Source organism: Leptonychotes weddellii, unplaced genomic scaffold, assembly GCF_054177405.1.
Source record: "Leptonychotes weddellii isolate Sample4059 unplaced genomic scaffold, ASM5417740v2 HiC_scaffold_7247, whole genome shotgun sequence".
Taxonomy (NCBI): Eukaryota; Metazoa; Chordata; class Mammalia; order Carnivora; family Phocidae; genus Leptonychotes; species Leptonychotes weddellii.
Genome location: NW_028042209.1, coordinates 1 through 9,577, shown reverse-complemented (window position 1 = coordinate 9,577; position 9,577 = coordinate 1). Strand labels below are relative to the sequence as shown.

The 9,577-nt window shown below is 35.9% G+C and overlaps 1 long non-coding RNA gene across 1 annotated transcript; it reads left to right on the top strand.

Annotated features, from left to right (window-relative positions):
• The first annotated feature begins 1,520 nt into the window (after positions 1–1,520).
• Positions 1,521–9,531, top strand: LOC145719800 (uncharacterized). The gene is made up of 3 exons (XR_014142616.1): positions 1,521–4,039; positions 5,016–5,193; positions 7,551–9,531. It is a non-coding gene; the product is annotated as an uncharacterized LOC145719800 (long non-coding RNA).
• Positions 9,532–9,577: the final 46 nt, after the last annotated feature.

Genomic DNA, 9,577 nt, shown 5'->3' with positions numbered 1-9,577 from the left:
TGGGGCTTGATCCCAGGACCCTGGGATCATGACCTGAGCCGAAGGCAGCCGCTTAATGACTGAGCCACCCAGGCGCCCCTGAACATGCTTTCGTATGCTTATTTGCCATCCGTAAATCTTTGTTGATGTGTCTATTCAAAGCTTTTGCCCATTTTTTAATTGGGTTGTTTTGAGAATTCCTTATGTACCTTGGGTACGATTCCTTTATCAGATCTATCATTTGTAACTATTCTTGTCCGTAGATTGTCTTTTCAACTTCTGGAAAGTGCTATTTATGTATGTATATGTGTTTTTAAACATTTATTTTAGAGAGAGAGCTTGTGTGAGCAGGAGACAGGACAGAAGGAAGGGATAGAAAGAATCTCAAACAGACTCCCCACTGAGCGCAGAGCCCAGTGCAGGCTTGATCCCATGACCCATGAAATCATGACCTGAGCCGAAATCAGGAGCCAGAGGCCTAACTGACTGAGCCACCCAGGCACCCCTAAGCAATGCCTTTTAAAAAGCAGAAGGTTTTAATTCTGAAGTCCATTTGTCAACTTTTTTTCTTTTTTTTTTAACGGATCAGGTTCTTGGTGTCATCTCTTAGAAATATTTGCCTAACCAAGGGTCACAAAGATTTTTTCGTATGCTTTTTTCTAGAACTTTTATAGTTTTAGATTTTATGTTCTTATAGTTTTAGGTTTATGATCCATGAGTGAATTAATGTATGTAGTGTGAGATTATATAGTATATAATCTTTTGGAATTGGCTTTTTTCACTTAACATAATGCATTTGAGATTCATTCACATTGTTGTGTGTCTGACTATTATGACCTTTTTTATTGCTGAGTATTCATTCCATTGTATGGATGTACCAGTTTATCCATTTATCTGTGGAGGGACGTTTGTAGGTCTTGGTGGATTTCTAGACTACATAGATTTTCTGTGTTTTCTTCAAGAAATTTCTTCCTTGAGGGACACCTGGGTGGCTGAGTTGGTTAAGCGTTTGCCTTCAGCTCGGGTCGTGATTCCAGGGTCCTGGGATCGAGCCCCGCATTGGGGCTCCTTGCTCAGTGGGGAGCCTGCTTCTCCCTCTGCCTGCTCTGTCTTCTGCTCCCCCTGCTTGTGCTCTCTCTCTGACAAATAAATAAAATCTTTAAAAAAAGAAATTTCTTCCTTGAATTTACTTTTGACAGAAATAGGTTGACTGTATTTGTACAGGTTTATTTCTGAATTCTGTTCTGTTGCGTTGATCTATATGCCTATTGTTTCGCCAATACCACACTGTTTTAATTATTGTAGCTTTATAGTTAAGTTTTGAAATTGGCTAGAGTAAGTTCTCCAACTTTCTCTTTTTCAGAGTTATTTTGGTTATTTTAGTTCCTTTGCCTTTCCTTAATTTTTTTTTTAATAATAAGCTACCAGTACCTACAAAAATTTTTGCCGGGGCGTGTCTGGGTTGGTTAAGCATCTGCCTTTGGCTCAGGTCATGATCTCAGGGTCCTAGGATCGAGCCCCGCTTCAGGCTCCCTGCTCAGCAGGGAGTCTGTTTCTCCCTCTCACTCAGCCCCTCCCCCCTGCTCGTGCTCCCCCCCTCAAATAAATAAATAAAATCTTTAAAAAAAATTTTTGCTGGAATTTTGATTAGGGTTATATTGGTTTTTGTACATCAGTTTGAAGAGAAACAACATTTTATAATCCATGAACATGATGTATCTCTCCTTTTATCTTTGTTGATTTCTTTCATCAGTGTTTTATTTACTAGCACTGATTTTTTTTAGATTTATTGCTAAGTATTTTTTTCTTTTTCTTTTACTTGGTGCTATTATAAATGGTATTGCTTTTTAAATTTCATTTCCAGTTGCTTATTGCTGTTATTGACTTTGTAGCCTATTTACCTATCAGTTCTAGGAGATTTTTAGGTAGATTTTTTTGGATTTTCCATGTAGACAATCAAAATTGTCTGCAAATACAGAGTTTTACTTCTTCCTTTCCAATGTGTATTCCTTTTATTCTTTTTTCTTGACTTTTTATATTGGCTGGCACTTTTAATATGATGTTGGTTCTGGTAGCTTCAGGCATTCCTTGGCTATGACAGCATAACTGTAATCTCTGCCTCCCTCTTCACATGGCTTTCTCTTTTGTGTCTCTATGTGTCCTTTAATCCCTTATAAGGGCACTTATTTGATTTAGGGTCCACCCTAAAACAATGTGATGTCATCTTGATTCTTACCTTAATTACATGGACAAAGACTTTATTTTTAAATAAGATCATAATCTGATATTCAAGGTTAATGTGAATTTTGGGGGGACACTATTTAAGCCACACACCTTCTAGTCCTAATTTGCTGAGTTTTTTTAAAAATCATGAGTGGATGTTGAATATTTTCAAATGTTCTTTTTGAATTTATTGAGATTATATTATGGCGTTTCTTCTTGGTTTGTTATTATGGTAAGTTACATTGATTGATATTTGAATGTTGAACCAGATTTGCATTCCTAGGATATACACTACTAGATCATCTATGGTATTCATTTTATATATTGCTGGATTCAATATGTTAATATTTTGTGAAGGATTTTTTTAAAAATCAACATTATAGATACTACCCTATAATTTTTTTGTAATATCTTTGGTTTTGATATTAATAATAATGCTGGCTTCAAAAAATGATTGGGAAGAATTCCCTCATTGAATGGAATTGATATTTCTTTGTTAAATACTTAGTAGAATTTGCTATATCATTTGTTAAAAGGTTTTATTTAACTACATATTCAATTTCTTTGCTGTTTCTTCCTGAGTGAATTTTGATAGTTTCTATTTTTCAAGAAATTGGTCCATTTCATCTAAAATTGTTGAGTTTATGGGCATAGAGTTGTTTATAGTAATCCTTTTCATATCTGTAAGGTCTTTAGTGATGACACCTCTTTTATTTCTGATTTTGGTAATATGTGTCTTTTCTCTCTCCCTCTCTCTCTCTCTCTTTTTGTTTGTTTTTGGTCAGACCGGTTAGAGCTTTGTCAGTTTTATTTTTTCCCCCTGAAACCTATTGGGAGTGAACCTGTTGATTTTTTTAAACACTTTTGTTTTTATTGATTTGTCTTTCTATTTCATTGATTTCTATTTAGTCTTTATTACTTCCTGTCTTCTGCTTGCTTTGGATTGAATTTGTTCTTTTTTCTATTTTCTTAAGGCAAAAACTCAGATTATGGATTTGATACCTTTCTTTTTTAATATAAGCATTTAATGGTATAAATTTCCTTTGGAAGTTAAAGCTGCATCCCACAGATTAGGTCTTTTCTTTGGAAGGGATAGAGAAGGGTATTGATGCAGTTCATGCCCCTCCACAAAAACTCCTGTTTCCTTCCAGTCCTATACCATTAGGGAGACTTAGGGCTCTAGCAGTCTTTTCTGTGAGTAGAGCCTGGTGGGATTCATGAAGATAAAACCTGCAAAAAGTATGGATTACCCCTATCTTTGCAGCATCCCCCTCTGCTCCCCGGGGGTACTTTATCCTCTCTCACCAGTGCACACTGTCTTTACCAATTTACCAGGCAAACTAACTGAACTCATCTTACTGATGTCCTGCTGTGTTTTATCTCTGCATGCCAGAGCTTATGTCCTATCTCTTCATGCAGAGATACCTGTGTCTCTTTAGGGCCAGTTGATTGCCCTTTGACCTCAGCATTGTGATGGGTTCAAGAAAAAATGAAAATTTGCCATTTGTCTGGCTTTTTTGTTATTGTGAGTTTGGAAGTGACACTCTTTCCAGCGCTCTACACCTCAAGACTATGGCTTTATTTTATTGCTCTCCTGTATTTTTTACTATTGATAGTGTCTGTCCCCTAAGACAAAGTTAATTACCTCTTGCTCTGATGTTGATACTTAGTGTATACTTATATTACTGTATTTATCACACTGTACTATAATTATCTGTGAATATATTTGTCTCTACTATTAGCACACTGCTTGAAGGAGGCAAGATCTGTGTCCTCTATACCTAGTGCTTCCTGATCATTGAAAGGCATTGATATTTGCTTGTTGAAGAAAATTACAGTAAGATTTTAATTTTAATTTTCATAGCACAGTGTGGTACATTGTAAAATGCTGAGTAAATATTTGTTGAATAATTCATGCATAAAGGGTTTATTCAGATAGCATTTAGAAATTGAGTTAATTTGGGGCTCCTGGGTGGCACAGTCTCTCTCAAATAAGTAAATAAATAAATAAATAAATAAATCTTAAAAAAAAAGAAATTGAGTTAATTCATGTTTGTCCAGATTTCCAGATAGTTTAAAAAAAAAAATTGGTTTGTTTTAAAACTCTGAATTAGGGGTGCCTGGGTGGCTCAGTTGGTTAGGCGTCTGACTCTTGATCTCAGCTCAGTTCTTGATTTCAGGGTTGTGAAGCCCCACATTGGGCTCCATGCTGGGCATGGAGCCTACTCAAAAAACAAAAACAAAACAAAGCAAAACTCTGAATTAGTCATTCCTGTAATTTAAAATCTTGCAATGATTCAGACATTTAGTTGCATGAAAATCATTAGTTCAATAGGTTTTAATGGAGTTGAATTATTTTGTGTTCCTTTTGACTTTTGTGGTAATATTGTTTACCTAAGAACTTCAGAAAGTAATAAATAATACATTTTGCTTGTTTTTAAAATTCAGGTTGGGCTAGTTGTCATTTAAAGAGTGTGAAATAATATTCTCTCCGTAGGACTTAGAACTAGTACTAATATAGTATTCATTCTTTTTTTTTTTTTTTTAAAGATTTTATTTATTTATTCATGAGAGACAGAGAGAGAGAGAGAGAGGCAGAGGGAGAAGCAGGCTCCCAAGGAGCAGGGAGCCCGATGCGGGACTCGATCCCAGGACCCTGGGATCATGACCTGAGCCGAAGGCAGACACTTAACCATCTGAGCCACCCAGGCGCCCTATAGTATTCATTCTTAACTTAAGAATAAGTTTTGTTCTTACGTCTTTAAGTGAACAAATATAAGAAGCTTTTTTCAGTCTACCTGCATCTTTTCCAGATAAAATTTTCACCAGTAGCAAAAAAGTTGTTTGTGGTAACTGCAGTGAGTGCTGTATCTGTAATTTTTCTGGCCCATCACTTTAAAAGAAGACGTGGAAAGAAGAAAGGAAAAATACTACCATGGGAACCAGAGCACCTTGTACTTGAATACACTAAAAGAGCAGCATCAGACAAAGGTATGTGGAGATAGCTGAATTAAGTCTACAAAGGAAATTTTATATATAAATCATAACTGGAGTGATTTCAGTGTTTTAGTCTCCAAAATTCCTTTCCTTAATATTTAACTCACAGATTATACAGATTCATTTTAGAAAGATTAGAACATACAAATAAGCAAACAAAAAATTAAAATCACCTGATATTCTGCTACTCAGAAGTAATGACTGATAATACTATGGTATATTCCATTTCTATTTGCATTTAAATATATTGAGGCATAAAATTCTATATTATGTACAAATAAATGGTGTATAGTAAAATTATAATTATACCTTTGTAGCCTGCTTGTAAGATATTTAATAATATGTAAGAATGTTTTTCTAGGTCAACAAATGTATTTCTATGCTATCATTTTTAATATGTACCTAGTGTTAAATTTGTAAATATATACACCAGTTTATTTAAGCAGTTCCCTCTTGTTCCCTTTAGAATGTTTTTTTTTTTTGCTTCGCATATACTTGTCTGATTATTTTCTTAGTATATAAGTAGAAGTAGAATTGCTGGTCTTTAAAAGATCTGTAGTTTTTGTTAGAGATACAGTACATACTGCCAAAGTGTATTAATAACAATAATTTCTTGAGCATGCTGAATTTCTTATTTTTTTAAATTTTTAATTATTTTTAATTTATTAGAGGATCATATGCTTTTTTAAAAAATTTTTTTTAAAGATTTTATTTATTTGACAGAGAGAGACATAGCGAGAGAGGGAACACAAGCAGGGGGAGCGGGAGAGGGAGAAGCAGACTCCCGGCTGAGCAGGGAGCCCCATGCGGGGCTCGATCCCAGGACCCTGGGATCATGACCTGAGCTGAAGGCAGACACTTAATGACTGAGCCACCCAGGTGCCCCCAAGGATCATATGCTTTTGTGATTAATTTGTCCAGTAAATAATCAATGAATGACTATTTTGTGCCAAGTACAGTGAACATTACAGTAATGATGGTTCTCACTTAATGAGATTTTACTAGATCTCAGGTGTAGTACTAAATGCTGTGTATTCACTTCATTATTTAACCTTTATAGCAATCCTATGAATTAGGACTACATCCTGTGTTAGTGTTTAAACATAAAGAAAATTGAGATAAGGAAAACTTAAGTGACCTGCTCAGGGTCATATGAGTCCAGGAGATGAGGAGTGTCTTAACTGTTGCATTAAGATGAACTAAGACACAGCGTCTGCCACAGATGAATAGATAGATGGTTAGGGGAGACAGAACTATAAAAAACTAATTACATGCACGAACAATGAATCATGGAACACTTCATCTAGAACTAATGATGTAATGTATGGGGATTAACATAAGAATAAAAAAAAATATCAAATTGAGTTAAAAAAAAAAAAACTAATTACAATGTAATGTGTAATTTAATCCTCAGGAAAGGAAGTGCTTATATTTTGTTAAATTTATTTATTTATTTTTAAATTTTTAAAAGATTTTATTTATTTATTTGACAGAGAGAGACACAGCAAGAGAGGGAACACAAGCAGGGGGAGTGGGAGAGGGAGAGGGAGAGGGAGAAGCAGGCCTCCTGTTGAGCAGGGAGCCTGATGCGGGGCTCGATGCCAGGACCCTGGGATCATGACCTGAGCCGAAGGCAGACACCTAATGACTGAGCCACCCAGGCACCCCTATTTTGTTAAATTTATAACTTGAAGGTTCATAGTTGCCAGTATTTTTTTTTAAAGATTTTTTTTTAAATGTTTATTTATTCATGAGAGTCAGAGAGAGAGAGAGAGAGGCAGAGGCAGAGGGAGAAGCAGGCTCCCCGCTTAGCGGGGAGCCCGATGCGGGACTCGATCCCAGGACTCTGGGATCGCGACTTGAGCCGAAGGCAGACGCTTAACCATCTGAGCCACCCAGGCGCCCCTTAAAGATTTTATTTTTAATTAATCTCTGCACCCAACATGGAACTTGAACTCATAAACCCAAGATCAAGAGTTACACACTCCACTGACTGAGCCAGGCAGGCACCCCTAGTTGCCAGTATTCTTATACTGATTACAATAGATCAATCAAATATTGCTCTAATTAATTAGGTGAATATTTTATTCTTAATTTAAGAAGCAGAGTTTAGCAGTGTTTTGTTTTTTTTTTTTTTTGAGTTTAGCAGTGTTTAAAGCAGTTGTGAAGAGATGTAGATTTTAATAATGGTGTACATTTAATAATTTACACAATTGAGTGGAATGAATTTTAAAATTAGAAGCTTTCTGAATGAATATAATGTAAACTTTGAGATTTTACTGAGATTTTACCTGAAATTTATCATTGGAGTTACTAATACTTCTAATATTATTGATATATTTGTTTGGTAGGTTCAAGTTGTTCCAGTAGTAGACAGAATTTGACATTATCTTTAAGTTCTGCCAAAGACAAAGGATCTCAGTCTTGTAACTATGCTAATGGAGGACTTTTCAGTAAATACTCAGGTTCTGCACAGAGTTTAGCCTCCGTAAGTAACGAAAATAATTTATTATTTTATAGATCTACTTTTGTGTCTATTGTTATCTATTTGTTTAAATGTCATATAATTATAGATAGCTCTTAGTATGGAAAGAATCTTAAATCATCTGGTTTTGTCTGTTTTCTTTAAGCAAGTAAAATTTTCCTTTTGCTGAATAACCAGCCAGTTTGGTTCCAGCTTTCTTGAGTAAGTGATGTGGACACACAGGATCCTGTAGAATAGTGTTGATGTGGAAGTATTGCTTTAAAACTAGATGTTCTGCAAAAAAGCTGGAAGATAACATTCAGACTTTGTACTGAGTCACAAAATAATGAGCCTGAGTAGGTAAAAGTGTGTGGCTTGTTGAAGCCAAATGTGGAGTTCCTCACCTTGTTCTTTGGAGCATTAATATAGTATTGATTGACAAGTGAGGAATAAAGTTAGTATTGTTGAAGTTTAATATGGTTAAAAATTTTGTTAAATAAGTAAGATATACATTTACTACTAAATAAAGAAGAGGTAAAAAAAAAAAAGTATAGTGATAAATGTGTTCCTGATCCTCTTGGTTCTCCTCCTTAGAGACAAACAACATTGGTAATTTCTTACATATATACTTCTGGGAGGGTATGCCTCTACCATCATATATATTCATTATTTTAAATAGTTATTGAACACCATATTCTGTACCTTGCTTCTATGTTTTGTTGGAATATATAGCTGCCCCATTCTTAAGTGCCTAAAAATATACTAAATTTTTAAAGGCTATTCTGTGGTAGGAACATCTAGATCAAAGGCCTGCAGGCTTTTAGTTCCTCTTTAAAACTGAGCAGGATAATGAAATATATGCCCATTCTATAATCTGGATTTACTCTGTGTCAGAGAAGTGCCTCTGTTTTGAAACTTTTCAACTGAAAGTTGAAGCTGTTCTTCTTAACTAAGTAGAGAAAGGGAGTTTCATGATAAATTTGAGTAGAAAGTCTTTAGAATCACTTTACTGTACTTGCCTAAGCTGACCTCATCATTCCAGTGCCAGGGCTATGAACCCAGATTTCTGCCTTTTACTGAGTGCCCAAACAAGGCAACAGATGTGGAAAGGAGGGGACAGGGTCCATAAAACTTGGTAATTGGATATGAGAAGTGTGGGAAGAGAAGTTAAAGATGACTTTCTTTTTTCTAGTTTGGGAAATTATGGGGATGGAAGTATTATTAGTGAACCTGAGAGGAGGAAAAGTTTTTGTTTTGGGAAGATAGAGAGCTCCTTTTTTTTTTTTTTTTTAGATATTATTTATTTGTCAGAGAGAGAGATAGAGAGAGAGAGAGCACAAGCCGGGGAGCGGCAGGCAGAGGAAGAAGCAGGCTCCCCGCTGAGCAAGGAGCCCAGTGTGGGACTCGATCCCATGATCCTGCTTAACCATTTGAGCCTCCCAGGCACCCCCAGAGCTCCTTTTTGATATAGGCAGCTTAAGATGCCAGCAGAAGAGCTGAGTAGAATCACCAAATATTTCCACCAGATGGAAAAAAGGGCTAAATTTCTTTATTTTTATTTTTTAAAAGATTTATTTGTTTTGAGAAAGAGAGAGCACCCATGAGTGGGGAGAGGGGCAGAGACAGAATCCCAAGCAGACTTCCCGCTGAGCGTGGAGCCCAACACAGGGCTTGATCTCATGACCCATGAGATCATGACCTGAGCTGAAATCACGAGTCAGACATTTAACTGACTGAGCACCCAGGCCCCCCTAGATTTATTTAAAAAGGACACAAAACTGGAAGTAGAGACTAGGTAGTCATTTGCATAGAGGTGACCTAAATGATTGGCTCAGTGCACCTTGCTAGAGAAGGGAAGATGATAGAGGCTTTTCAATTTTAGTTATTGTTTAGCAGAGAATCAGCATTGTTTTT